Raw genomic sequence first — 24,388 nt, forward strand, 5'->3', positions numbered from 1 at the left:
TTCCTTTTGGATAAACAGACATATTAGGCAAGCATTTTGGAGCTTTCACCTAAATAACTACAGGTGGTGAGATAAGCTGCACAATATAATTGACCTTTCAGTATATTGTTGCACACACACCATCTATTTAGCAAATGCCCTTGTTATCAACAGCAGCCTTTTAAACTCACCTGAGCTAACAGGTATGTGCGCTGGTTACTCTGCTGCGCTTAAAATTTCTTTTTTGGTTTGCTACAATGCCTTTTCTGAAACGTTGTCTCCTTCTGCTGGAACACTGACTTCTTTCATTTAATGCCTGCAGACTATAAAAGAGAACCCAACCCAAAAAGTTTGGTTGATTAGTCTGTGGCATTCTGTTAAACTGTTGCTTATGGCGGTCTCTGTGAGCTTCTCAGCGACATTCAGCCAGCCAGGTATCCTGCCTGCAGTAGATGGAATGTGGCAATGGAACGCTGGCTGCGCGTGTCATAATAGGCTCTGAGCCTTTATATACCTGTGCACAGCAGCAGCCACCTTCAGTCTGCTGCTGGACAGCCAGCAGCAGCAGCAGCAGGAGAGGTATGTAATCAGGAGCCCTCCTGCTAAGGGTAGACAGCTGCTCGTTCCACCCCACCCCCCGCCTTAATTGGTTCTCCTCCCTTCCAACGGTGTTGAGGCGGGTGGGAACAGCAGGGGGTGAAGGTGCTGTGTTTAAAGAGGTGGAGTTATGCAGATCTAAAACGCGTGGATTGCAGCAGCAGCAAGCTGAAAAGTGCAGGCATGTAAGGGATCTAGAGGTTGACAACATGTCTTCTTAACGGGAGTCCAGGAGCTCATCTCCACAAATGGACTTTTCAGGATCCTTGGGTGGCTCCGTAGTTTGAAACCAATTCTGGTTATCGCTTCTCGGCCTTTTGGCTAAGATCAAGTGTAGTATCTGTTCTTATCAGTTTAATATCTGATACGTCCCCTATCTGGGGACCATATATTAAATGGATTTTTAGAACAGGGAGATGGAAAAAGAGCTTGCTCTGTCCACTCCACGCATTGACCTGGTATTGCAGTATCTCCAGGACCGGTGCACCCCTTCTTTAATGCAGTTTCTAAAATCAGAAAGAATTGAATTCAATGTTTTTTGTTCATTTTGCTTGTTTGTCGGATTTTGGGATGGACTCTTTGGCTTTGCTTTTCTTCTCCTCATTGGATTTTTCATGTTCAAAGTTGCAGAAGCCAGATTACAAGCTCATTTTGGTTCAACTTCAGCAACTGTGCATTGCATTGCCATGTAATCTGATGCAATGCTATCTTTCTAGCTCTCCCTTTTTACTTCCTTTTGGATAAACAGACATATTAGGCAAGCATTTTGGAGCTTTCACCTAAATAACTACAGGTGGTGAGATAAGCTGCACAATATAATTGACCTTTCAGTATATTGTTGCACACACACCATCTATTTAGCAAATGCCCTTGTTATCAACAGCAGCCTTTTAAACTCACCTGAGCTAACAGGTATGTGCGCTGGTTACTCTGCTGCGCTTAAAATTTCTTTTTTGGTTTGCTGCAATGCCTTTTCTGAAACGTTGTCTCCTTCTGCTGGAACACTGACTTCTTTCATTTAATGCCTGCAGACTATAAAAGAGAACCCAACCCAAAAAGTTTGGTTGATTAGTCTGTGGCATTCTGTTAAACTGTTGCTTATGGCGGTCTCTGTGAGCTTCTCAGCGACATTCAGCCAGCCAGGTATCCTGCCTGCAGTAGATGGAATGTGGCAATGGAACGCTGGCTGCGCGTGTCATAATAGGCTCTGAGCCTTTATATACCTGTGCACAGCAGCAGCCACCTTCAGTCTGCTGCTGGACAGCCAGCAGCAGCAGCAGCAGGAGAGGTATGTAATCAGGAGCCCTCCTGCTAAGGGTAGACAGCTGCTCGTTCCACCCCACCCCCCGCCTTAATTGGTTCTCCTCCCTTCCAACGGTGTTGAGGCGGGTGGGAACAGCAGGGGGTGAAGGTGCTGTGTTTAAAGAGGTGGAGTTATGCAGATCTAAAACGCGTGGATTGCAGCAGCAGCAAGCCGAAAAGTGCAGGCATGTAAGGGATCTAGAGGTTGACAACATGTCTTCTTAACGGGAGTCCAGGAGCTCATCTCCACAAATGGACTTTTCAGGATCCTTGGGTGGCTCCGTAGTTTGAAACCAATTCTGGTTATCGCTTCTCGGCCTTTTGGCTAAGATCAAGTGTAGTATCTGTTCTTATCAGTTTAATATCTGATACGTCCCCTATCTGGGGACCATATATTAAATGGATTTTTAGAACAGGGAGATGGAAAAAGAGCTTGCTCTGTCCACTCCACGCATTGACCTGGTATTGCAGTATCTCCAGGACCGGTGCACCCCTTCTTTAATGCAGTTTCTAAAATCAGAAAGAATTGAATTCAATGTTTTTTGTTCATTTTGCTTGTTTGTCGGATTTTGGGATGGACTCTTTGGCTTTGCTTTTCTTCTCCTCATTGGATTTTTCATGTTCAAAGTTGCAGAAGCCAGATTACAAGCTCATTTTGGTTCAACTTCAGCAACTGTGCATTGCATTGCCATGTAATGTGATGCAATGCTATCTTTCTAGCTCTCCCTTTTTACTTCCTTTTGGATAAACAGACATATTAGGCAAGCATTTTGGAGCTTTCACCTAAATAACTACAGGTGGTGAGATAAGCTGCACAATATAATTGACCTTTCAGTATATTGTTGCACACACACCATCTATTTAGCAAATGCCCTTGTTATCAACAGCAGCCTTTTAAACTCACCTGAGCTAACAGGTATGTGCGCTGGTTACTCTGCTGCGCTTAAAATTTCTTTTTTGGTTTGCTACAATGCCTTTTCTGAAACGTTGTCTCCTTCTGCTGGAACACTGACTTCTTTCATTTAATGCCTGCAGACTATAAAAGAGAACCCAACCCAAAAAGTTTGGTTGATTAGTCTGTGGCATTCTGTTAAACTGTTGCTTATGGCGGTCTCTGTGAGCTTCTCAGCGACATTCAGCCAGCCAGGTATCCTGCCTGCAGTAGATGGAATGTGGCAATGGAACGCTGGCTGCGCGTGTCATAATAGGCTCTGAGCCTTTATATACCTGTGCACAGCAGCAGCCACCTTCAGTCTGCTGCTGGACAGCCAGCAGCAGCAGCAGCAGGAGAGGTATGTAATCAGGAGCCCTCCTGCTAAGGGTAGACAGCTGCTCGTTCCACCCCACCCCCCGCCTTAATTGGTTCTCCTCCCTTCCAACGGTGTTGAGGCGGGTGGGAACAGCAGGGGGTGAAGGTGCTGTGTTTAAAGAGGTGGAGTTATGCAGATCTAAAACGCGTGGATTGCAGCAGCAGCAAGCCGAAAAGTGCAGGCATGTAAGGGATCTAGAGGTTGACAACATGTCTTCTTAACGGGAGTCCAGGAGCTCATCTCCACAAATGGACTTTTCAGGATCCTTGGGTGGCTCCGTAGTTTGAAACCAATTCTGGTTATCGCTTCTCGGCCTTTTGGCTAAGATCAAGTGTAGTATCTTTCGAAAAGGCGGTTTTGGATGTTGGCCGCCCTAGTAGATTGATACATTATGCACACTGGGGTTTAGGCGCTTGTTAGTACGCCAGGTGGCTAATATAGTCATCTGGTGGAAAGCATGGCCCCCCAGGATCGACGCCATTGGGCCGGGAAAGATCGAAAGCCCGAAGTGTGAAGTGCCCCAGGAGTGGTGACCCTGGGGTGCCTTAACTCACTGGGATTGGGAACCCCACTTGAGTTTATGGCACATTTGCACAAGCACTTCAAATTTTCTTTCTTCGCACACACCCTTATTCCGGGCCTTCTGGCCTTAGGATGGGGAATTTTTCAATTCCCGGTCGAAGGTCCGGGCAGTATTATACTGTGAAACCTTCACTATTTATTTAATTTCTTTGTCACTGTGTGTCCACTTATTCACGTGTGTCACGTCCTACTAGGATTTTGTCGGGATGCGGTTCCCTTACGGGTTCCTCTCTTGGCAGGTCTAGGGGGGGAGTGTGTGGCCATCAGGTTCCGCTCCCCCCTGAACCCCCCTGGCTCTCTTCTTTCGGGAGGAGAGCGTTGTTGGCTCCCCTCTTCCGGGAGGGGAGCACAGTCTTTGGCTCCCAGTGCCTTGCTCGGGTGAGAACTCGGGCAGGTGCTGGGGGTAAGATTGGGTCGCCTCTGGCTTCGGCTGGAGGTGGCTTTTTGTCCCTGTTCCTCGCTGTGGCCTTTTGGCTCGGAGGGACGGGGAATGGTTTGGGGGACCCTTCTCCTTTTGGAGAGGGTTTCAAGAAGACCAGCATCCTAGTGCACTTTTTTTGTGGCACTTGTCACTTTTTTAAGCGCACTCGGGTTTTGTACACGAATTCGGGCTTTCAAAAAAAAAAAATCTGTTCTTATCAGTTTAATATCTGATACGTCCCCTATCTGGGGACCATACATTAAATGGATTTTTAGAACAGGGAGATGGAAAAAGAGCTTGCTCTGTCCACTCCACGCATTGACCTGGTATTGCAGTATCTCCAGGACCGGTGCACCCCTTCTTTAATGCAGTTTCTAAAATCAGAAAGAATTGAATTCAATGTTTTTTGTTCATTTTGCTTGTTTGTCGGATTTTGGGATGGACTCTTTGGCTTTGCTTTTCTTCTCCTCATTGGATTTTTCATGTTCAAAGTTGCAGAAGCCAGATTACAAGCTCATTTTGGTTCAACTTCAGCAACTGTGCATTGCATTGCCATGTAATGTGATGCAATGCTATCTTTCTAGCTCTCCCTTTTTACTTCCTTTTGGATAAACAGACATATTAGGCAAGCATTTTGGAGCTTTCACCTAAATAACTACAGGTGGTGAGATAAGCTGCACAATATAATTGACCTTTCAGTATATTGTTGCACACACACCATCTATTTAGCAAATGCCCTTGTTATCAACAGCAGCCTTTTAAACTCACCTGAGCTAACAGGTATGTGCGCTGGTTACTCTGCTGCGCTTAAAATTTCTTTTTTGGTTTGCTACAATGCCTTTTCTGAAACGTTGTCTCCTTCTGCTGGAACACTGACTTCTTTCATTTAATGCCTGCAGACTATAAAAGAGAACCCAACCCAAAAAGTTTGGTTGATTAGTCTGTGGCATTCTGTTAAACTGTTGCTTATGGCGGTCTCTGTGAGCTTCTCAGCGACATTCAGCCAGCCAGGTATCCTGCCTGCAGTAGATGGAATGTGGCAATGGAACGCTGGCTGCGCGTGTCATAATAGGCTCTGAGCCTTTATATACCTGTGCACAGCAGCAGCCACCTTCAGTCTGCTGCTGGACAGCCAGCAGCAGCAGCAGCAGGAGAGGTATGTAATCAGGAGCCCTCCTGCTAAGGGTAGACAGCTGCTCGTTCCACCCCACCCCCCGCCTTAATTGGTTCTCCTCCCTTCCAACGGTGTTGAGGCGGGTGGGAACAGCAGGGGGTGAAGGTGCTGTGTTTAAAGAGGTGGAGTTATGCAGATCTAAAACGCGTGGATTGCAGCAGCAGCAAGCCGAAAAGTGCAGGCATGTAAGGGATCTAGAGGTTGACAACATGTCTTCTTAACGGGAGTCCAGGAGCTCATCTCCACAAATGGACTTTTCAGGATCCTTGGGTGGCTCCGTAGTTTGAAACCAATTCTGGTTATCGCTTCTCGGCCTTTTGGCTAAGATCAAGTGTAGTATCTGTTCTTATCAGTTTAATATCTGATACGTCCCCTATCTGGGGACCATATATTAAATGGATTTTTAGAACAGGGAGATGGAAAAAGAGCTTGCTCTGTCCACTCCACGCATTGACCTGGTATTGCAGTATCTCCAGGACCGGTGCACCCCTTCTTTAATGCAGTTTCTAAAATCAGAAAGAATTGAATTCAATGTTTTTTGTTCATTTTGCTTGTTTGTCGGATTTTGGGATGGACTCTTTGGCTTTGCTTTTCTTCTCCTCATTGGATTTTTCATGTTCAAAGTTGCAGAAGCCAGATTACAAGCTCATTTTGGTTCAACTTCAGCAACTGTGCATTGCATTGCCATGTAATGTGATGCAATGCTATCTTTCTAGCTCTCCCTTTTTACTTCCTTTTGGATAAACAGACATATTAGGCAAGCATTTTGGAGCTTTCACCTAAATAACTACAGGTGGTGAGATAAGCTGCACAATATAATTGACCTTTCAGTATATTGTTGCACACACACCATCTATTTAGCAAATGCCCTTGTTATCAACAGCAGCCTTTTAAACTCACCTGAGCTAACAGGTATGTGCGCTGGTTACTCTGCTGCGCTTAAAATTTCTTTTTTGGTTTGCTACAATGCCTTTTCTGAAACGTTGTCTCCTTCTGCTGGAACGCTGACTTCTTTCATTTAATGCCTGCAGACTATAAAAGAGAACCCAACCCAAAAAGTTTGGTTGATTAGTCTGTGGCATTCTGTTAAACTGTTGCTTATGGCGGTCTCTGTGAGCTTCTCAGCGACATTCAGCCAGCCAGGTATCCTGCCTGCAGTAGATGGAATGTGGCAATGGAACGCTGGCTGCGCGTGTCATAATAGGCTCTGAGCCTTTATTTACCTGTGCACAGCAGCAGCCACCTTCAGTCTGCTGCTGGACAGCCAGCAGCAGCAGCAGCAGGAGAGGTATGTAATCAGGAGCCCTCCTGCTAAGGGTAGACAGCTGCTCGTTCCACCCCACCCCCCGCCTTAATTGGTTCTCCTCCCTTCCAACGGTGTTGAGGCGGGTGGGAACAGCAGGGGGTGAAGGTGCTGTGTTTAAAGAGGTGGAGTTATGCAGATCTAAAACGCGTGGATTGCAGCAGCAGCAAGCCGAAAAGTGCAGGCATGTAAGGGATCTAGAGGTTGACAACATGTCTTCTTAACGGGAGTCCAGGAGCTCATCTCCACAAATGGACTTTTCAGGATCCTTGGGTGGCTCCGTAGTTTGAAACCAATTCTGGTTATCGCTTCTCGGCCTTTTGGCTAAGATCAAGTGTAGTATCTGTTCTTATCAGTTTAATATCTGATACGTCCCCTATCTGGGGACCATATATTAAATGGATTTTTAGAACAGGGAGATGGAAAAAGAGCTTGCTCTGTCCACTCCACGCATTGACCTGGTATTGCAGTATCTCCAGGACCGGTGCACCCCTTCTTTAATGCAGTTTCTAAAATCAGAAAGAATTGAATTCAATGTTTTTTGTTCATTTTGCTTGTTTGTCGGATTTTGGGATGGACTCTTTGGCTTTGCTTTTCTTCTCCTCATTGGATTTTTCATGTTCAAAGTTGCAGAAGCCAGATTACAAGCTCATTTTGGTTCAACTTCAGCAACTGTGCATTGCATTGCCATGTAATGTGATGCAATGCTATCTTTCTAGCTCTCCCTTTTTACTTCCTTTTGGATAAACAGACATATTAGGCAAGCATTTTGGAGCTTTCACCTAAATAACTACAGGTGGTGAGATAAGCTGCACAATATAATTGACCTTTCAGTATATTGTTGCACACACACCATCTATTTAGCAAATGCCCTTGTTATCAACAGCAGCCTTTTAAACTCACCTGAGCTAACAGGTATGTGCGCTGGTTACTCTGCTGCGCTTAAAATTTCTTTTTTGGTTTGCTACAATGCCTTTTCTGAAACGTTGTCTCCTTCTGCTGGAACACTGACTTCTTTCATTTAATGCCTGCAGACTATAAAAGAGAACCCAACCCAAAAAGTTTGGTTGATTAGTCTGTGGCATTCTGTTAAACTGTTGCTTATGGCGGTCTCTGTGAGCTTCTCAGCGACATTCAGCCAGCCAGGTATCCTGCCTGCAGTAGATGGAATGTGGCAATGGAACGCTGGCTGCGCGTGTCATAATAGGCTCTGAGCCTTTATATACCTGTGCACAGCAGCAGCCACCTTCAGTCTGCTGCTGGACAGCCAGCAGCAGCAGCAGCAGGAGAGGTATGTAATCAGGAGCCCTCCTGCTAAGGGTAGACAGCTGCTCGTTCCACCCCACCCCCCGCCTTAATTGGTTCTCCTCCCTTCCAACGGTGTTGAGGCGGGTGGGAACAGCAGGGGGTGAAGGTGCTGTGTTTAAAGAGGTGGAGTTATGCAGATCTAAAACGCGTGGATTGCAGCAGCAGCAAGCCGAAAAGTGCAGGCATGTAAGGGATCTAGAGGTTGACAACATGTCTTCTTAACGGGAGTCCAGGAGCTCATCTCCACAAATGGACTTTTCAGGATCCTTGGGTGGCTCCGTAGTTTGAAACCAATTCTGGTTATCGCTTCTCGGCCTTTTGGCTAAGATCAAGTGTAGTATCTGTTCTTATCAGTTTAATATCTGATACGTCCCCTATCTGGGGACCATATATTAAATGGATTTTTAGAACAGGGAGATGGAAAAAGAGCTTGCTCTGTCCACTCCACGCATTGACCTGGTATTGCAGTATCTCCAGGACCGGTGCACCCCTTCTTTAATGCAGTTTCTAAAATCAGAAAGAATTGAATTCAATGTTTTTTGTTCATTTTGCTTGTTTGTCGGATTTTGGGATGGACTCTTTGGCTTTGCTTTTCTTCTCCTCATTGGATTTTTCATGTTCAAAGTTGCAGAAGCCAGATTACAAGCTCATTTTGGTTCAACTTCAGCAACTGTGCATTGCATTGCCATGTAATGTGATGCAATGCTATCTTTCTAGCTCTCCCTTTTTACTTCCTTTTGGATAAACAGACATATTAGGCAAGCATTTTGGAGCTTTCACCTAAATAACTACAGGTGGTGAGATAAGCTGCACAATATAATTGACCTTTCAGTATATTGTTGCACACACACCATCTATTTAGCAAATGCCCTTGTTATCAACAGCAGCCTTTTAAACTCACCTGAGCTAACAGGTATGTGCGCTGGTTACTCTGCTGCGCTTAAAATTTCTTTTTTGGTTTGCTACAATGCCTTTTCTGAAACGTTGTCTCCTTCTGCTGGAACACTGACTTCTTTCATTTAATGCCTGCAGACTATAAAAGAGAACCCAACCCAAAAAGTTTGGTTGATTAGTCTGTGGCATTCTGTTAAACTGTTGCTTATGGCGGTCTCTGTGAGCTTCTCAGCGACATTCAGCCAGCCAGGTATCCTGCCTGCAGTAGATGGAATGTGGCAATGGAACGCTGGCTGCGCGTGTCATAATAGGCTCTGAGCCTTTATATACCTGTGCACAGCAGCAGCAACCTTCAGTCTGCTGCTGGACAGCCAGCAGCAGCAGCAGCAGGAAAGGTATGTAATCAGGAGCCCTCCTGCTAAGGGTAGACAGCTGCTCGTTCCACCCCACCCCCCGCCTTAATTGGTTCTCCTCCCTTCCAACGGTGTTGAGGCGGGTGGGAACAGCAGGGGGTGAAGGTGCTGTGTTTAAAGAGGTGGAGTTATGCAGATCTAAAACGCGTGGATTGCAGCAGCAGCAAGCCGAAAAGTGCAGGCATGTAAGGGATCTAGAGGTTGACAACATGTCTTCTTAACGGGAGTCCAGGAGCTCATCTCCACAAATGGACTTTTCAGGATCCTTGGGTGGCTCCGTAGTTTGAAACCAATTCTGGTTATCGCTTCTCGGCCTTTTGGCTAAGATCAAGTGTAGTATCTGTTCTTATCAGTTTAATATCTGATACGTCCCCTATCTGGGGACCATATATTAAATGGATTTTTAGAACAGGGAGATGGAAAAAGAGCTTGCTCTGTCCACTCCACGCATTGACCTGGTATTGCAGTATCTCCAGGACCGGTGCACCCCTTCTTTAATGCAGTTTCTAAAATCAGAAAGAATTGAATTCAATGTTTTTTGTTCATTTTGCTTGTTTGTCGGATTTTGGGATGGACTCTTTGGCTTTGCTTTTCTTCTCCTCATTGGATTTTTCATGTTCAAAGTTGCAGAAGCCAGATTACAAGCTCATTTTGGTTCAACTTCAGCAACTGTGCATTGCATTGCCATGTAATGTGATGCAATGCTATCTTTCTAGCTCTCCCTTTTTACTTCCTTTTGGATAAACAGACATATTAGGCAAGCATTTTGGAGCTTTCACCTAAATAACTACAGGTGGTGAGATAAGCTGCACAATATAATTGACCTTTCAGTATATTGTTGCACACACACCATCTATTTAGCAAATGCCCTTGTTATCAACAGCAGCCTTTTAAACTCACCTGAGCTAACAGGTATGTGCGCTGGTTACTCTGCTGCGCTTAAAATTTCTTTTTTGGTTTGCTACAATGCCTTTTCTGAAACGTTGTCTCCTTCTGCTGGAACACTGACTTCTTTCATTTAATGCCTGCAGACTATAAAAGAGAACCCAACCCAAAAAGTTTGGTTGATTAGTCTGTGGCATTCTGTTAAACTGTTGCTTATGGCGGTCTCTGTGAGCTTCTCAGCGACATTCAGCCAGCCAGGTATCCTGCCTGCAGTAGATGGAATGTGGCAATGGAACGCTGGCTGCGCGTGTCATAATAGGCTCTGAGCCTTTATATACCTGTGCACAGCAGCAGCCACCTTCAGTCTGCTGCTGGACAGCCAGCAGCAGCAGCAGCAGGAAAGGTATGTAATCAGGAGCCCTCCTGCTAAGGGTAGACAGCTGCTCGTTCCACCCCACCCCCCGCCTTAATTGGTTCTCCTCCCTTCCAACGGTGTTGAGGCGGGTGGGAACAGCAGGGGGTGAAGGTGCTGTGTTTAAAGAGGTGGAGTTATGCAGATCTAAAACGCGTGGATTGCAGCAGCAGCAAGCCGAAAAGTGCAGGCATGTAAGGGATCTAGAGGTTGACAACATGTCTTCTTAACGGGAGTCCAGGAGCTCATCTCCACAAATGGACTTTTCAGGATCCTTGGGTGGCTCCGTAGTTTGAAACCAATTCTGGTTATCGCTTCTCGGCCTTTTGGCTAAGATCAAGTGTAGTATCTGTTCTTATCAGTTTAATATCTGATACGTCCCCTATCTGGGGACCATATATTAAATGGATTTTTAGAACAGGGAGATGGAAAAAGAGCTTGCTCTGTCCACTCCACGCATTGACCTGGTATTGCAGTATCTCCAGGACCGGTGCACCCCTTCTTTAATGCAGTTTCTAAAATCAGAAAGAATTGAATTCAATGTTTTTTGTTCATTTTGCTTGTTTGTCGGATTTTGGGATGGACTCTTTGGCTTTGCTTTTCTTCTCCTCATTGGATTTTTCATGTTCAAAGTTGCAGAAGCCAGATTACAAGCTCATTTTGGTTCAACTTCAGCAACTGTGCATTGCATTGCCATGTAATGTGATGCAATGCTATCTTTCTAGCTCTCCCTTTTTACTTCCTTTTGGATAAACAGACATATTAGGCAAGCATTTTGGAGCTTTCACCTAAATAACTACAGGTGGTGAGATAAGCTGCACAATATAATTGACCTTTCAGTATATTGTTGCACACACACCATCTATTTAGCAAATGCCCTTGTTATCAACAGCAGCCTTTTAAACTCACCTGAGCTAACAGGTATGTGCGCTGGTTACTCTGCTGCGCTTAAAATTTCTTTTTTGGTTTGCTACAATGCCTTTTCTGAAACGTTGTCTCCTTCTGCTGGAACACTGACTTCTTTCATTTAATGCCTGCAGACTATAAAAGAGAACCCAACCCAAAAAGTTTGGTTGATTAGTCTGTGGCATTCTGTTAAACTGTTGCTTATGGCGGTCTCTGTGAGCTTCTCAGCGACATTCAGCCAGCCAGGTATCCTGCCTGCAGTAGATGGAATGTGGCAATGGAACGCTGGCTGCGCGTGTCATAATAGGCTCTGAGCCTTTATATACCTGTGCACAGCAGCAGCCACCTTCAGTCTGCTGCTGGACAGCCAGCAGCAGCAGCAGCAGGAGAGGTATGTAATCAGGAGCCCTCCTGCTAAGGGTAGACAGCTGCTCGTTCCACCCCACCCCCCGCCTTAATTGGTTCTCCTCCCTTCCAACGGTGTTGAGGCGGGTGGGAACAGCAGGGGGTGAAGGTGCTGTGTTTAAAGAGGTGGAGTTATGCAGATCTAAAACGCGTGGATTGCAGCAGCAGCAAGCCGAAAAGTGCAGGCATGTAAGGGATCTAGAGGTTGACAACATGTCTTCTTAACGGGAGTCCAGGAGCTCATCTCCACAAATGGACTTTTCAGGATCCTTGGGTGGCTCCGTAGTTTGAAACCAATTCTGGTTATCGCTTCTCGGCCTTTTGGCTAAGATCAAGTGTAGTATCTGTTCTTATCAGTTTAATATCTGATACGTCCCCTATCTGGGGACCATATATTAAATGGATTTTTAGAACAGGGAGATGGAAAAAGAGCTTGCTCTGTCCACTCCACGCATTGACCTGGTATTGCAGTATCTCCAGGACCGGTGCACCCCTTCTTTAATGCAGTTTCTAAAATCAGAAAGAATTGAATTCAATGTTTTTTGTTCATTTTGCTTGTTTGTCGGATTTTGGGATGGACTCTTTGGCTTTGCTTTTCTTCTCCTCATTGGATTTTTCATGTTCAAAGTTGCAGAAGCCAGATTACAAGCTCATTTTGGTTCAACTTCAGCAACTGTGCATTGCATTGCCATGTAATGTGATGCAATGCTATCTTTCTAGCTCTCCCTTTTTACTTCCTTTTGGATAAACAGACATATTAGGCAAGCATTTTGGAGCTTTCACCTAAATAACTACAGGTGGTGAGATAAGCTGCACAATATAATTGACCTTTCAGTATATTGTTGCACACACACCATCTATTTAGCAAATGCCCTTGTTATCAACAGCAGCCTTTTAAACTCACCTGAGCTAACAGGTATGTGCGCTGGTTACTCTGCTGCGCTTAAAATTTCTTTTTTGGTTTGCTACAATGCCTTTTCTGAAACGTTGTCTCCTTCTGCTGGAACACTGACTTCTTTCATTTAATGCCTGCAGACTATAAAAGAGAACCCAACCCAAAAAGTTTGGTTGATTAGTCTGTGGCATTCTGTTAAACTGTTGCTTATGGCGGTCTCTGTGAGCTTCTCAGCGACATTCAGCCAGCCAGGTATCCTGCCTGCAGTAGATGGAATGTGGCAATGGAACGCTGGCTGCGCGTGTCATAATAGGCTCTGAGCCTTTATATACCTGTGCACAGCAGCAGCCACCTTCAGTCTGCTGCTGGACAGCCAGCAGCAGCAGCAGCAGGAGAGGTATGTAATCAGGAGCCCTCCTGCTAAGGGTAGACAGCTGCTCGTTCCACCCCACCCCCCGCCTTAATTGGTTCTCCTCCCTTCCAACGGTGTTGAGGCGGGTGGGAACAGCAGGGGGTGAAGGTGCTGTGTTTAAAGAGGTGGAGTTATGCAGATCTAAAACGCGTGGATTGCAGCAGCAGCAAGCCGAAAAGTGCAGGCATGTAAGGGATCTAGAGGTTGACAACATGTCTTCTTAACGGGAGTCCAGGAGCTCATCTCCACAAATGGACTTTTCAGGATCCTTGGGTGGCTCCGTAGTTTGAAACCAATTCTGGTTATCGCTTCTCGGCCTTTTGGCTAAGATCAAGTGTAGTATCTGTTCTTATCAGTTTAATATCTGATACGTCCCCTATCTGGGGACCATATATTAAATGGATTTTTAGAACAGGGAGATGGAAAAAGAGCTTGCTCTGTCCACTCCACGCATTGACCTGGTATTGCAGTATCTCCAGGACCGGTGCACCCCTTCTTTAATGCAGTTTCTAAAATCAGAAAGAATTGAATTCAATGTTTTTTGTTCATTTTGCTTGTTTGTCGGATTTTGGGATGGACTCTTTGGCTTTGCTTTTCTTCTCCTCATTGGATTTTTCATGTTCAAAGTTGCAGAAGCCAGATTACAAGCTCATTTTGGTTCAACTTCAGCAACTGTGCATTGCATTGCCATGTAATGTGATGCAATGCTATCTTTCTAGCTCTCCCTTTTTACTTCCTTTTGGATAAACAGACATATTAGGCAAGCATTTTGGAGCTTTCACCTAAATAACTACAGGTGGTGAGATAAGCTGCACAATATAATTGACCTTTCAGTATATTGTTGCACACACACCATCTATTTAGCAAATGCCCTTGTTATCAACAGCAGCCTTTTAAACTCACCTGAGCTAACAGGTATGTGCGCTGGTTACTCTGCTGCGCTTAAAATTTCTTTTTTGGTTTGCTACAATGCCTTTTCTGAAACGTTGTCTCCTTCTGCTGGAACACTGACTTCTTTCATTTAATGCCTGCAGACTATAAAAGAGAACCCAACCCAAAAAGTTTGGTTGATTAGTCTGTGGCATTCTGTTAAACTGTTGCTTATGGCGGTCTCTGTGAGCTTCTCAGCGACATTCAGCCAGCCAGGTATCCTGCCTGCAGTAGATGGAATGTGGCAATGGAACGCTGGCTGCGCGTGTCATAATAGGCTCTGAGCCTTTATATACCTGTGCACAGCAGCAGCCACCTTCAGTCTGCTGCTGGACAGCCAGCAGCAGCAGCAGCAGGAGAGGTATGTAATCAGGAGCCCTCCTGCTAAGGGTAGACAGCTGCTCGTTCCACCCCACCCCCCGCCTTAATTGGTTCTCCTCCCTTCCAACGGTGTTGAGGCGGGTGGGAACAGCAGGGGGTGAAGGTGCTGTGTTTAAAGAGGTGGAGTTATGCAGATCTAAAACGCGTGGATTGCAGCAGCAGCAAGCCGAAAAGTGCAGGCATGTAAGGGATCTAGAGGTTGACAACATGTCTTCTTAACGGGAGTCCAGGAGCTCATCTCCACAAATGGACTTTTCAGGATCCTTGGGTGGCTCCGTAGTTTGAAACCAATTCTGGTTATCGCTTCTCGGCCTTTTGGCTAAGATCAAGTGTAGTATCTGTTCTTATCAGTTTAATATCTGATACGTCCCCTATCTGGGGACCATATATTAAATGGATTTTTAGAACAGGGAGATGGAAAAAGAGCTTGCTCTGTCCACTCCACGCATTGACCTGGTATTGCAGTATCTCCAGGACCGGTGCACCCCTTCTTTAATGCAGTTTCTAAAATCAGAAAGAATTGAATTCAATGTTTTTTGTTCATTTTGCTTGTTTGTCGGATTTTGGGATGGACTCTTTGGCTTTGCTTTTCTTCTCCTCATTGGATTTTTCATGTTCAAAGTTGCAGAAGCCAGATTACAAGCTCATTTTGGTTCAACTTCAGCAACTGTGCATTGCATTGCCATGTAATGTGATGCAATGCTATCTTTCTAGCTCTCCCTTTTTACTTCCTTTTGGATAAACAGACATATTAGGCAAGCATTTTGGAGCTTTCACCTAAATAACTACAGGTGGTGAGATAAGCTGCACAATATAATTGACCTTTCAGTATATTGTTGCACACACACCATCTATTTAGCAAATGCCCTTGTTATCAACAGCAGCCTTTTAAACTCACCTGAGCTAACAGGTATGTGCGCTGGTTACTCTGCTGCGCTTAAAATTTCTTTTTTGGTTTGCTACAATGCCTTTTCTGAAACGTTGTCTCCTTCTGCTGGAACACTGACTTCTTTCATTTAATGCCTGCAGACTATAAAAGAGAACCCAACCCAAAAAGTTTGGTTGATTAGTCTGTGGCATTCTGTTAAACTGTTGCTTATGGCGGTCTCTGTGAGCTTCTCAGCGACATTCAGCCAGCCAGGTATCCTGCCTGCAGTAGATGGAATGTGGCAATGGAACGCTGGCTGCGCGTGTCATAATAGGCTCTGAGCCTTTATATACCTGTGCACAGCAGCAGCCACCTTCAGTCTGCTGATGGACAGCCAGCAGCAGCAGCAGCAGGAGAGGTATGTAATCAGGAGCCCTCCTGCTAAGGGTAGACAGCTGCTCGTTCCACCCCACCCCCCGCCTTAATTGGTTCTCCTCCCTTCCAACGGTGTTGAGGCGGGTGGGAACAGCAGGGGGTGAAGGTGCTGTGTTTAAAGAGGTGGAGTTATGCAGATCTAAAACGCGTGGATTGCAGCAGCAACAAGCCGAAAAGTGCAGGCATGTAAGGGATCTAGAGGTTGACAACATGTCTTCTTAACGGGAGTCCAGGAGCTCATCTCCACAAATGGACTTTTCAGGATCCTTGGGTGGCTCCGTAGTTTGAAACCAATTCTGGTTATCGCTTCTCGGCCTTTTGGCTAAGATCAAGTGTAGTATCTGTTCTTATCAGTTTAATATCTGATACGTCCCCTATCTGGGGACCATATATTAAATGGATTTTTAGAACAGGGAGATGGAAAAAGAGCTTGCTCTGTCCACTCCACGCATTGACCTGGTATTGCAGTATCTCCAGGACCGGTGCACCCCTTCTTTAATGCAGTTTCTAAAATCAGAAAGAATTGAATTCAATGTTTTTTGTTCATTTTGCTTGTTTGTCGGATTTTGGGATGGACTCTTTGGCTTTGCTTTTCTTCTCCTCATTGGATTTTTCATGTTCAAAGTTGCAGAAGCCAGATTACAAGCTCATTTTGGTTCAACTTCAGCAACTGTGCATTGCATTGCCATGTAATGTGATGCAATGCTATCTTTCTAGCTCTCCCTTTTTACTTCCTTTTGGATAAACAGACATATTAGGCAAGCATTTTGGAGCTTTCACCTAAATAACTACAGGTGGTGAGATAAGCTGCACAATATAATTGACCTTTCAGTATATTGTTGCACACACACCATCTATTTAGCAAATGCCCTTGTTATCAACAGCAGCCTTTTAAACTCACCTGAGCTAACAGGTATGTGCGCTGGTTACTCTGCTGCGCTTAAAATTTCTTTTTTGGTTTGCTACAATGCCTTTTCTGAAACGTTGTCTCCTTCTGCTGGAACACTGACTTCTTTCATTTAATGCCTGCAGACTATAAAAGAGAACCCAACCCAAAAAGTTTGGTTGATTAGTCTGTGGCATTCTGTTAAACTGTTGCTTATGGCGGTCTCTGTGAGCTTCTCAGCGACATTCAGCCAGCCAGGTATCCTGCCTGCAGTAGATGGAATGTGGCAATGGAACGCTGGCTGCGCGTGTCATAATAGGCTCTGAGCCTTTATATACCTGTGCACAGCAGCAGCAACCTTCAGTCTGCTGCTGGACAGCCAGCAGCAGCAGCAGCAGGAAAGGTATGTAATCAGGAGCCCTCCTGCTAAGGGTAGACAGCTGCTCGTTCCACCCCACCCCCCGCCTTAATTGGTTCTCCTCCCTTCCAACGGTGTTGAGGCGGGTGGGAACAGCAGGGGGTGAAGGTGCTGTGTTTAAAGAGGTGGAGTTATGCAGATCTAAAACGCGTGGATTGCAGCAGCAGCAAGCCGAAAAGTGCAGGCATGTAAGGGATCTAGAGGTTGACAACATGTCTTCTTAACGGGAGTCCAGGAGCTCATCTCCACAAATGGACTTTTCAGGATCCTTGGGTGGCTCCGTAGTTTGAAACCAATTCTGGTTATCGCTTCTCGGCCTTTTGGCTAAGATCAAGTGTAGTATCTGTTCTTATCAGTTTAATATCTGATACGTCCCCTATCTGGGGACCATATATTAAATGGATTTTTAGAACAGGGAGATGGAAAAAGAGCTTGCTCTGTCCACTCCACGCATTGACCTGGTATTGCAGTATCTCCAGGACCGGTGCACCCCTTCTTTAATGCAGTTTCTAAAATCAGAAAGAATTGAATTCAATGTTTTTTGTTCATTTTGCTTGTTTGTCGGATTTTGGGATGGACTCTTTGGCTTTGCTTTTCTTCTCCTCATTGGATTTTTCATGTTCAAAGTTGCAGAAGCCAGATTACAAGCTCATTTTGGTTCAACTTCAGCAACTGTGCATTGCATTGCCATGTAATGTGATGCAATGCTATCTTTCTAGCTCTCCCTTTTTACTTCCTTTTGGATAAACAGACATATTAGGCAAGCATTTTGGAGCTTTCACCTAAATAACTACAGGTGGTGAGATAAGCTGCACAATATAATTGACCTTTCAGTATATTGTTGCACACACACCATCTATTTAGCAAATGCCCTTGTTATCAACAGCAGCCTTTTAAACTCACCTGAGCTAACAGGTATGTGCGCTGGTTACTCTGCTGCGCTTAAAATTTCTTTTTTGGTTTGCTACAATGCCTTTTCTGAAACGTTGTCTCCTTCTGCTGGAACACTGACTTCTTTCATTTAATGCCTGCAGACTATAAAAGAGAACCCAACCCAAAAAGTTTGGTTGATTAGTCTGTGGCATTCTGTTAAACTGTTGCTTATGGCGGTCTCTGTGAGCTTCTCAGCGACATTCAGCCAGCCAGGTATCCTGCCTGCAGTAGATGGAATGTGGCAATGGAACGCTGGCTGCGCGTGTCATAATAGGCTCTGAGCCTTTATATACCTGTGCCCAGCAGCAGCCACCTTCAGTCTGCTGATGGACAGCCAGCAGCAGCAGCAGCAGGAGAGGTATGTAATCAGGAGCCCTCCTACTAAGGGTAGACAGCTGCTCGTTCCACCCCACCCCCCGCCTTAATTGGTTCTCCTCCCTTCCAACGGTGTTGAGGCGGGTGGGAACAGCAGGGAGTGAAGGTGCTGTGTTTAAAGAGGTGGAGTTATGCAGATCTAAAACGCGTGGATTGCAGCAGCAACAAGCTGAAAAGTGCAGGCATGTAAGGGATCTAGAGGTTGACAACATGTCTTCTTAACGGGAGTCCAGGAGCTCATCTCCACAAATGGACTTTTCAGGATCCTTGGGTGGCTCCGTAGTTTGAAACCAATTCTGGTTATCGCTTCTCGGCCTTTTGGCTAAGATCAAGTGTAGTATCTGTTCTTATCAGTTTAATATCTGATACGTCCCCTATCTGGGGACCATATATTAAATGGATTTTTAGAACAGGGAGATGGAAAAAGAGCTTGCTCTGTCCACTCCACGCATTGACCTGGTATTGCAGTATCTCCAGGACCGGTGCACCCCTTCTTTAATGCAGTTTCTAAAATCAGAAAGAATTGAATTCAATGTTTTTTGTTCATTTTGCTTGTTTGTCGGATTTTGGGATGGACTCTTTGGCTTTGCTTTTCTTCTCCTCATTGGATTTTTCATGTTCAAAGTTGCAGAAGCCAGATTACAAGCTCATTTTGGTTCAACTTCAGCAACTGTGCATTGCATTGCCATGTAATGTGATGCAATGCTATCTTTCTAGCTCTCCCTTTTTACTTCCTTTTGGATAACCAGACATATTAGGCAAGCATTTTGGAGCTTTCACCTAAATAACTACAGGTGGTGAGATAAGCTGCACAATATAATTGACCTTTCAGTATATTGTTGCACACACACCATCTATTTAGCAAATGCCCTTGTTATCAACAGCAGCCTTTTAAACTCACCTGAGCTAACAGGTATGTGCGCTGGTTACTCTGCTGCGCTTAAAATTTCTTTTTTGGTTTGCTACAATGCCTTTTCTGAAACATTGTCTCCTTCTGCTGGAACACTGACTTCTTTCATTTAATGCCTGCAGACTATAAAAGAGAACCCAACCCAAAAAGTTTGGTTGATTAGTCTGTGGCATTCTGTTAAACTGTTGCTTATGGCGGTCTCTGTGAGCTTCTCAGCGACATTCAGCCAGCCAGGTATACTGCCTGCAGTAGATGGAATGTGGCAATGGAACGCTGGCTGCGCGTGTCATAATAGGCTCTGAGCCTTTATATACCTGTGCACAGCAGCAGCCACCTTCAGTCTGCTGCTGGACAGCCAGCAGCAGCAGCAGCAGGAGAGGTATGTAATCAGGAGCCCTCCTGCTAAGGGTAGACAGCTGCTCGTTCCACCCCACCCCCCCGCCTTAATTGGTTCTCCTCCCTTCCAACGGTGTTGAGGCGGGTGGGAACAGCAGGGGGTGAAGGTGCTGTGTTTAAAGAGGTGGAGTTATGCAGATCTAAAACGCGTGGATTGCAGCAGCAGCAAGCCGAAAAGTGCAGGCATGTAAGGGATCTAGAGGTTGACAACATGTCTTCTTAACGGGAGTCCAGGAGCTCATCTCCACAAATGGACTTTTCAGGATCCTTGGGTGGCTCCGTAGTTTGAAACCAATTCTGGTTATCGCTTCTCGGCCTTTTGGCTAAGATCAAGTGTAGTATCTTTCGAAAAGGCGGTTTTGGATGTTGGCCGCCCTAGTAGATTGATACATTATGCACACTGGGGTTTAGGCGCTTGTTAGTACGCCAGGTGGCTAATATAGTCATCTGGTGGAAAGCATGGCCCCCCAGGATCGACGCCATTGGGCCGGGGAAGATCGAAAGCCCGAAGTGTGAAGTGCCCCAGGAGTGGTGACCCTGGGGTGCCTTAACTCACTGGGATTGGGAACCCCACTTGAGTTTATGGCACATTTGCACTAGCACTTCAATATTTCTTTCTTCACACACACCCTTATTCCGGGCCTTCTGGCCTTAGGATGGGGAATTTTTCAATTCCCGGTCGAAGGTCCGGGCAGTATTATACTGTGAAACCTTCACTATTTATTTAATTTTTTTTTGTCACTGTGTGTCCACTTTTTCACGTGTGTCCACGTCCTTACTAGGATTTTGTCGGGATGCGGTTCCCTTACGGGTTCCTCTCTTGGCAGGTCTAGGGGGGGAGTGTGTGGCCATCAGGTTCCGCTCCCCCCTGAACCCCACTGGCTCTCCTCTTTCGGGAGGAGAGCATTGTTGGCTCCCCTCTTCCGGGAGGGGAGCACAGTCTTTGGCTCCCAGTGCCTTGCTCGGGTGAGAACTCGGGCAGGTATTGGGGGTAAGATTGGGTCGCCTCTGGCTCCGGCTGGAGGTGGCTATTTGTCCCTGTTCCTCGCTGTGGCCTTCTGGCTCGGAGGGACGGGGAATGGTTTGGGGGACCCTTCTCCTTTTGGAGAGGGTTTCAAGAAGACCAGCATCCTAGTGCACTTTTTTTTGTGGCACTTGTCACTTTTTTAAGCGCACTCGGGTTTTGTACACGAATTCGGGCTTTCAAAAAAAAAAAAAAAAAATCTGTTCTTATCAGTTTAATATCTGATACGTCCCCTATCTGGGGACCATATATTAAATGGATTTTTAGAACAGGGAGATGGAAAAAGAGCTTGCTCTGTCCACTCCACGCATTGACCTGGTATTGCAGTATCTCCAGGACCGGTGCACCCCTTCTTTAATGCAGTTTCTAAAATCAGAAAGAATTGAATTCAATGTTTTTTGTTCATTTTGCTTGTTTGTCGGATTTTGGGATGGACTCTTTGGCTTTGCTTTTCTTCTCCTCATTGGATTTTTCATGTTTAAAGTTGCAGAAGCCAGATTACAAGCTCATTTTGGTTCAACTTCAGCAACTGTGCATTGCATTGCCATGTAATGTGATGCAATGCTATCTTTCTAGCTCTCCCTTTTTACTTCCTTTTGGATAAACAGACATATTAGGCAAGCATTTTGGAGCTTTCACCTAAATAACTACAGGTGGTGAGATAAGCTGCACAATATAATTGACCTTTCAGTATATTGTTGCACACACACCATCTATTTAGCAAATGCCCTTGTTATCAACAGCAGCCTTTTAAACTCACCTGAGCTAACAGGTATGTGCGCTGGTTACTCTGCTGCGCTTAAAATTTCTTTTTTGGTTTGCTACAATGCCTTTTCTGAAACGTTGTCTCCTTCTGCTGGAACACTGACTTCTTTCATTTAATGCCTGCAGACTATAAAAGAGAACCCAACCCAAAAAGTTTGGTTGATTAGTCTGTGGCATTCTGTTAAACTGTTGCTTATGGCGGTCTCTGTGAGCTTCTCAGCGACATTCAGCCAGCCAGGTATCCTGCCTGCAGTAGATGGAATGTGGCAATGGAACGCTGGCTGCGCGTGTCATAATAGGCTCTGAGCCTTTATATACCTGTGCACAGCAGCAGCCACCTTCAGTCTGCTGCTGGACAGCCAGCAGCAGCAGCAGCAGGAGAGGTATGTAATCAGGAGCCCTCCTGCTAAGGGTAGACAGCTGCTCATTCCACCCCACCCCCCGCCTTAATTGGTTCTCCTCCCTTCCAACGGTGTTGAGGCGGGTGGGAACAGCAGGGGGTGAAGGTGCTGTGTTTAAAGAGGTGGAGTTATGCAGATCTAAAACGCGTGGATTGCAGCAGCAGCAAGCCGAAAAGTGCAGGCATGTAAGGGATCTAGAGGTTGACAACATGTCTTCTTAACGGGAGTCCAGGAGCTCATCTCCACAAATGGACTTTTCAGGATCCTTGGGTGGCTCCGTAGTTTGAAACCAATTCTGGTTATCGCTTCTCGGCCTTTTGGCTAAGATCAAGTGTAGTATCTGTTCTTATCAGTTTAATATCTGATACGTCCCCTATCTGGGGACCATATATTAAATGGATTTTTAGAACAGGGAGATGGAAAAAGAGCTTGCTCTGTCCACTCCACGCATTGACCTGGTATTGCAGTATCTCCAGGACCGGTGCACCCCTTCTTTAATGCAGTTTCTAAAATCAGAAAGAATTGAATTCAATGTTTTTTGTTCATTTTGCTTGTTTGTCGGATTTTGGGATGGACTCTTTGGCTTTGCTTTTCTTCTCCTCATTGGATTTTTCATGTTCAAAGTTGCAGAAGCCAGATTACAAGCTCATTTTGGTTCAACTTCAGCAACTGTGCATTGCATTGCCATGTAATGTGATGCAATGCTATCTTTCTAGCTCTCCCTTTTTACTTCCTTTTGGATAAACAGACATATTAGGCAAGCATTTTGGAGCTTTCACCTAAATAACTACAGGTGGTGAGATAAGCTGCACAATATAATTGACCTTTCAGTATATTGTTGCACACACACCATCTATTTAGCAAATGCCCTTGTTATCAACAGCAGCCTTTTAAACTCACCTGAGCTAACAGGTATGTGCGCTGGTTACTCTGCTGCGCTTAAAATTTCTGTTTTGGTTTGCTACAATGCCTTTTCTGAAACGTTGTCTCCTTCTGCTGGAACACTGACTTCTTTCATTTAATGCCTGCAGACTATAAAAGAGAACCCAACCCAAAAAGTTTGGTTGATTAGTCTGTGGCATTCTGTTAAACTGTTGCTTATGGCGGTCTCTGTGAGCTTCTCAGCGACATTCAGCCAGCCAGGTATCCTGCCTGCAGTAGATGGAATGTGGCAATGGAACGCTGGCTGCGCGTGTCATAATAGGCTCTGAGCCTTTATATACCTGTGCACAGCAGCAGCCACCTTCAGTCTGCTGCTGGACAGCCAGCAGCAGCAGCAGCAGGAAAGGTATGTAATCAGGAGCCCTCCTGCTAAGGGTAGACAGCTGCTCGTTCCACCCCACCCCCCGCCTTAATTGGTTCTCCTCCCTTCCAACGGTGTTGAGGCGGGTGGGAACAGCAGGGGGTGAAGGTGCTGTGTTTAAAGAGGTGGAGTTATGCAGATCTAAAACGCGTGGATTGCAGCAGCAGCAAGCCGAAAAGTGCAGGCATGTAAGGGATCTAGAGGTTGACAACATGTCTTCTTAACGGGAGTCCAGGAGCTCATCTCCACAAATGGACTTTTCAGGATCCTTGGGTGGCTCCGTAGTTTGAAACCAATTCTGGTTATCGCTTCTCGGCCTTTTGGCTAAGATCAAGTGTAGTATCTGTTCTTATCAGTTTAATATCTGATACGTCCCCTATCTGGGGACCATATATTAAATGGATTTTTAGAACAGGGAGATGGAAAAAGAGCTTGCTCTGTCCACTCCACGCATTGACCTGGTATTGCAGTATCTCCAGGATCGGTGCACCCCTTCTTTAATGCAGTTTCTAAAATCAGAAAGAATTGAATTCAATGTTTTTTGTTCATTTTGCTTGTTTGTCGGATTTTGGGATGGACTCTTTGGCTTTGCTTTTCTTCTCCTCATTGGATTTTTCATGTTCAAAGTTGCAGAAGCCAGATTACAAGCTCATTTTGGTTCAACTTCAGCAACTGTGCATTGCATTGCCATGTAATGTGATGCAATGCTATCTTTCTAGCTCTCCCTTTTTACTTCCTTTTGGATAAACAGACATATTAGGCAAGCATTTTGGAGCTTTCACCTAAATAACTACAGGTGGTGAGATAAGCTGCACAATATAATTGACCTTTCAGTATATTGTTGCACACACACCATCTATTTAGCAAATGCCCTTGTTATCAACAGCAGCCTTTTAAACTCACCTGAGCTAACAGGTATGTGCGCTGGTTACTCTGCTGCGCTTAAAATTTCTTTTTTGGTTTGCTACAATGCCTTTTCTGAAACGTTGTCTCCTTCTGCTGGAACACTGACTTCTTTCATTTAATGCCTGCAGACTATAAAAGAGAACCCAACCCAAAAAGTTTGGTTGATTAGTCTGTGGCATTCTGTTAAACTGTTGCTTATGGCGGTCTCTGTGAGCTTCTCAGCGACATTCAGCCAGCCAGGTATCCTGCCTGCAGTAGA

The 24,388-nt window shown here is 45.4% G+C and overlaps 16 non-coding genes and 3 pseudogenes across 16 annotated transcripts; all 19 read left to right on the forward strand.

The window, feature by feature from the left end:
* Nucleotides 1-877: 877 nt before the first annotated feature.
* Nucleotides 878-1,068, forward strand: LOC141178252 (U2 spliceosomal RNA). Its single transcript, XR_012254555.1, has one exon. It is a non-coding gene; the product is annotated as a U2 spliceosomal RNA (small nuclear RNA).
* Nucleotides 1,069-2,183: 1,115 nt separating this feature from the next.
* Nucleotides 2,184-2,374, forward strand: LOC141178255 (U2 spliceosomal RNA). The gene has a single exon (XR_012254557.1). It is a non-coding gene; the product is annotated as a U2 spliceosomal RNA (small nuclear RNA).
* Nucleotides 2,375-3,489: 1,115 nt separating this feature from the next.
* On the forward strand, nt 3,490-3,581 carry LOC141178136 (U2 spliceosomal RNA; annotated as a pseudogene).
* A 794-nt stretch (nt 3,582-4,375) lies between these two features.
* Nucleotides 4,376-4,551, forward strand: LOC141177953 (U2 spliceosomal RNA; annotated as a pseudogene).
* Nucleotides 4,552-5,666: 1,115 nt separating this feature from the next.
* On the forward strand, nt 5,667-5,857 carry LOC141178256 (U2 spliceosomal RNA). Its single transcript, XR_012254558.1, has one exon. It is a non-coding gene; the product is annotated as a U2 spliceosomal RNA (small nuclear RNA).
* A 1,115-nt stretch (nt 5,858-6,972) lies between these two features.
* LOC141178257 (U2 spliceosomal RNA) lies at nt 6,973-7,163 on the forward strand. Its single transcript, XR_012254559.1, has one exon. It is a non-coding gene; the product is annotated as a U2 spliceosomal RNA (small nuclear RNA).
* Nucleotides 7,164-8,278: 1,115 nt separating this feature from the next.
* Nucleotides 8,279-8,469, forward strand: LOC141178258 (U2 spliceosomal RNA). Its single transcript, XR_012254560.1, has one exon. It is a non-coding gene; the product is annotated as a U2 spliceosomal RNA (small nuclear RNA).
* Nucleotides 8,470-9,584: 1,115 nt separating this feature from the next.
* Nucleotides 9,585-9,775, forward strand: LOC141178259 (U2 spliceosomal RNA). The gene has a single exon (XR_012254561.1). It is a non-coding gene; the product is annotated as a U2 spliceosomal RNA (small nuclear RNA).
* A 1,115-nt stretch (nt 9,776-10,890) lies between these two features.
* LOC141178261 (U2 spliceosomal RNA) lies at nt 10,891-11,081 on the forward strand. The gene has a single exon (XR_012254563.1). It is a non-coding gene; the product is annotated as a U2 spliceosomal RNA (small nuclear RNA).
* A 1,115-nt stretch (nt 11,082-12,196) lies between these two features.
* On the forward strand, nt 12,197-12,387 carry LOC141178262 (U2 spliceosomal RNA). Its single transcript, XR_012254564.1, has one exon. It is a non-coding gene; the product is annotated as a U2 spliceosomal RNA (small nuclear RNA).
* A 1,115-nt stretch (nt 12,388-13,502) lies between these two features.
* LOC141178263 (U2 spliceosomal RNA) lies at nt 13,503-13,693 on the forward strand. Its single transcript, XR_012254565.1, has one exon. It is a non-coding gene; the product is annotated as a U2 spliceosomal RNA (small nuclear RNA).
* Nucleotides 13,694-14,808: 1,115 nt separating this feature from the next.
* On the forward strand, nt 14,809-14,999 carry LOC141178265 (U2 spliceosomal RNA). Its single transcript, XR_012254566.1, has one exon. It is a non-coding gene; the product is annotated as a U2 spliceosomal RNA (small nuclear RNA).
* A 1,115-nt stretch (nt 15,000-16,114) lies between these two features.
* On the forward strand, nt 16,115-16,305 carry LOC141178266 (U2 spliceosomal RNA). The gene has a single exon (XR_012254567.1). It is a non-coding gene; the product is annotated as a U2 spliceosomal RNA (small nuclear RNA).
* A 1,115-nt stretch (nt 16,306-17,420) lies between these two features.
* On the forward strand, nt 17,421-17,611 carry LOC141178268 (U2 spliceosomal RNA). The gene has a single exon (XR_012254569.1). It is a non-coding gene; the product is annotated as a U2 spliceosomal RNA (small nuclear RNA).
* Nucleotides 17,612-18,726: 1,115 nt separating this feature from the next.
* Nucleotides 18,727-18,917, forward strand: LOC141178269 (U2 spliceosomal RNA). Its single transcript, XR_012254570.1, has one exon. It is a non-coding gene; the product is annotated as a U2 spliceosomal RNA (small nuclear RNA).
* A 1,116-nt stretch (nt 18,918-20,033) lies between these two features.
* LOC141178137 (U2 spliceosomal RNA) lies at nt 20,034-20,125 on the forward strand (annotated as a pseudogene).
* A 799-nt stretch (nt 20,126-20,924) lies between these two features.
* LOC141177897 (U2 spliceosomal RNA) lies at nt 20,925-21,106 on the forward strand. The gene has a single exon (XR_012254418.1). It is a non-coding gene; the product is annotated as a U2 spliceosomal RNA (small nuclear RNA).
* A 1,115-nt stretch (nt 21,107-22,221) lies between these two features.
* Nucleotides 22,222-22,412, forward strand: LOC141178270 (U2 spliceosomal RNA). The gene has a single exon (XR_012254571.1). It is a non-coding gene; the product is annotated as a U2 spliceosomal RNA (small nuclear RNA).
* Nucleotides 22,413-23,527: 1,115 nt separating this feature from the next.
* On the forward strand, nt 23,528-23,718 carry LOC141177538 (U2 spliceosomal RNA). The gene has a single exon (XR_012254124.1). It is a non-coding gene; the product is annotated as a U2 spliceosomal RNA (small nuclear RNA).
* Nucleotides 23,719-24,388: the final 670 nt, after the last annotated feature.

Source organism: Phyllobates terribilis, unplaced genomic scaffold, assembly GCF_046119375.1.
Source record: "Phyllobates terribilis strain yellow unplaced genomic scaffold, ASM4611937v1 Scaffold_27__1_contigs__length_16484149, whole genome shotgun sequence".
Taxonomy (NCBI): Eukaryota; Metazoa; Chordata; class Amphibia; order Anura; family Dendrobatidae; genus Phyllobates; species Phyllobates terribilis.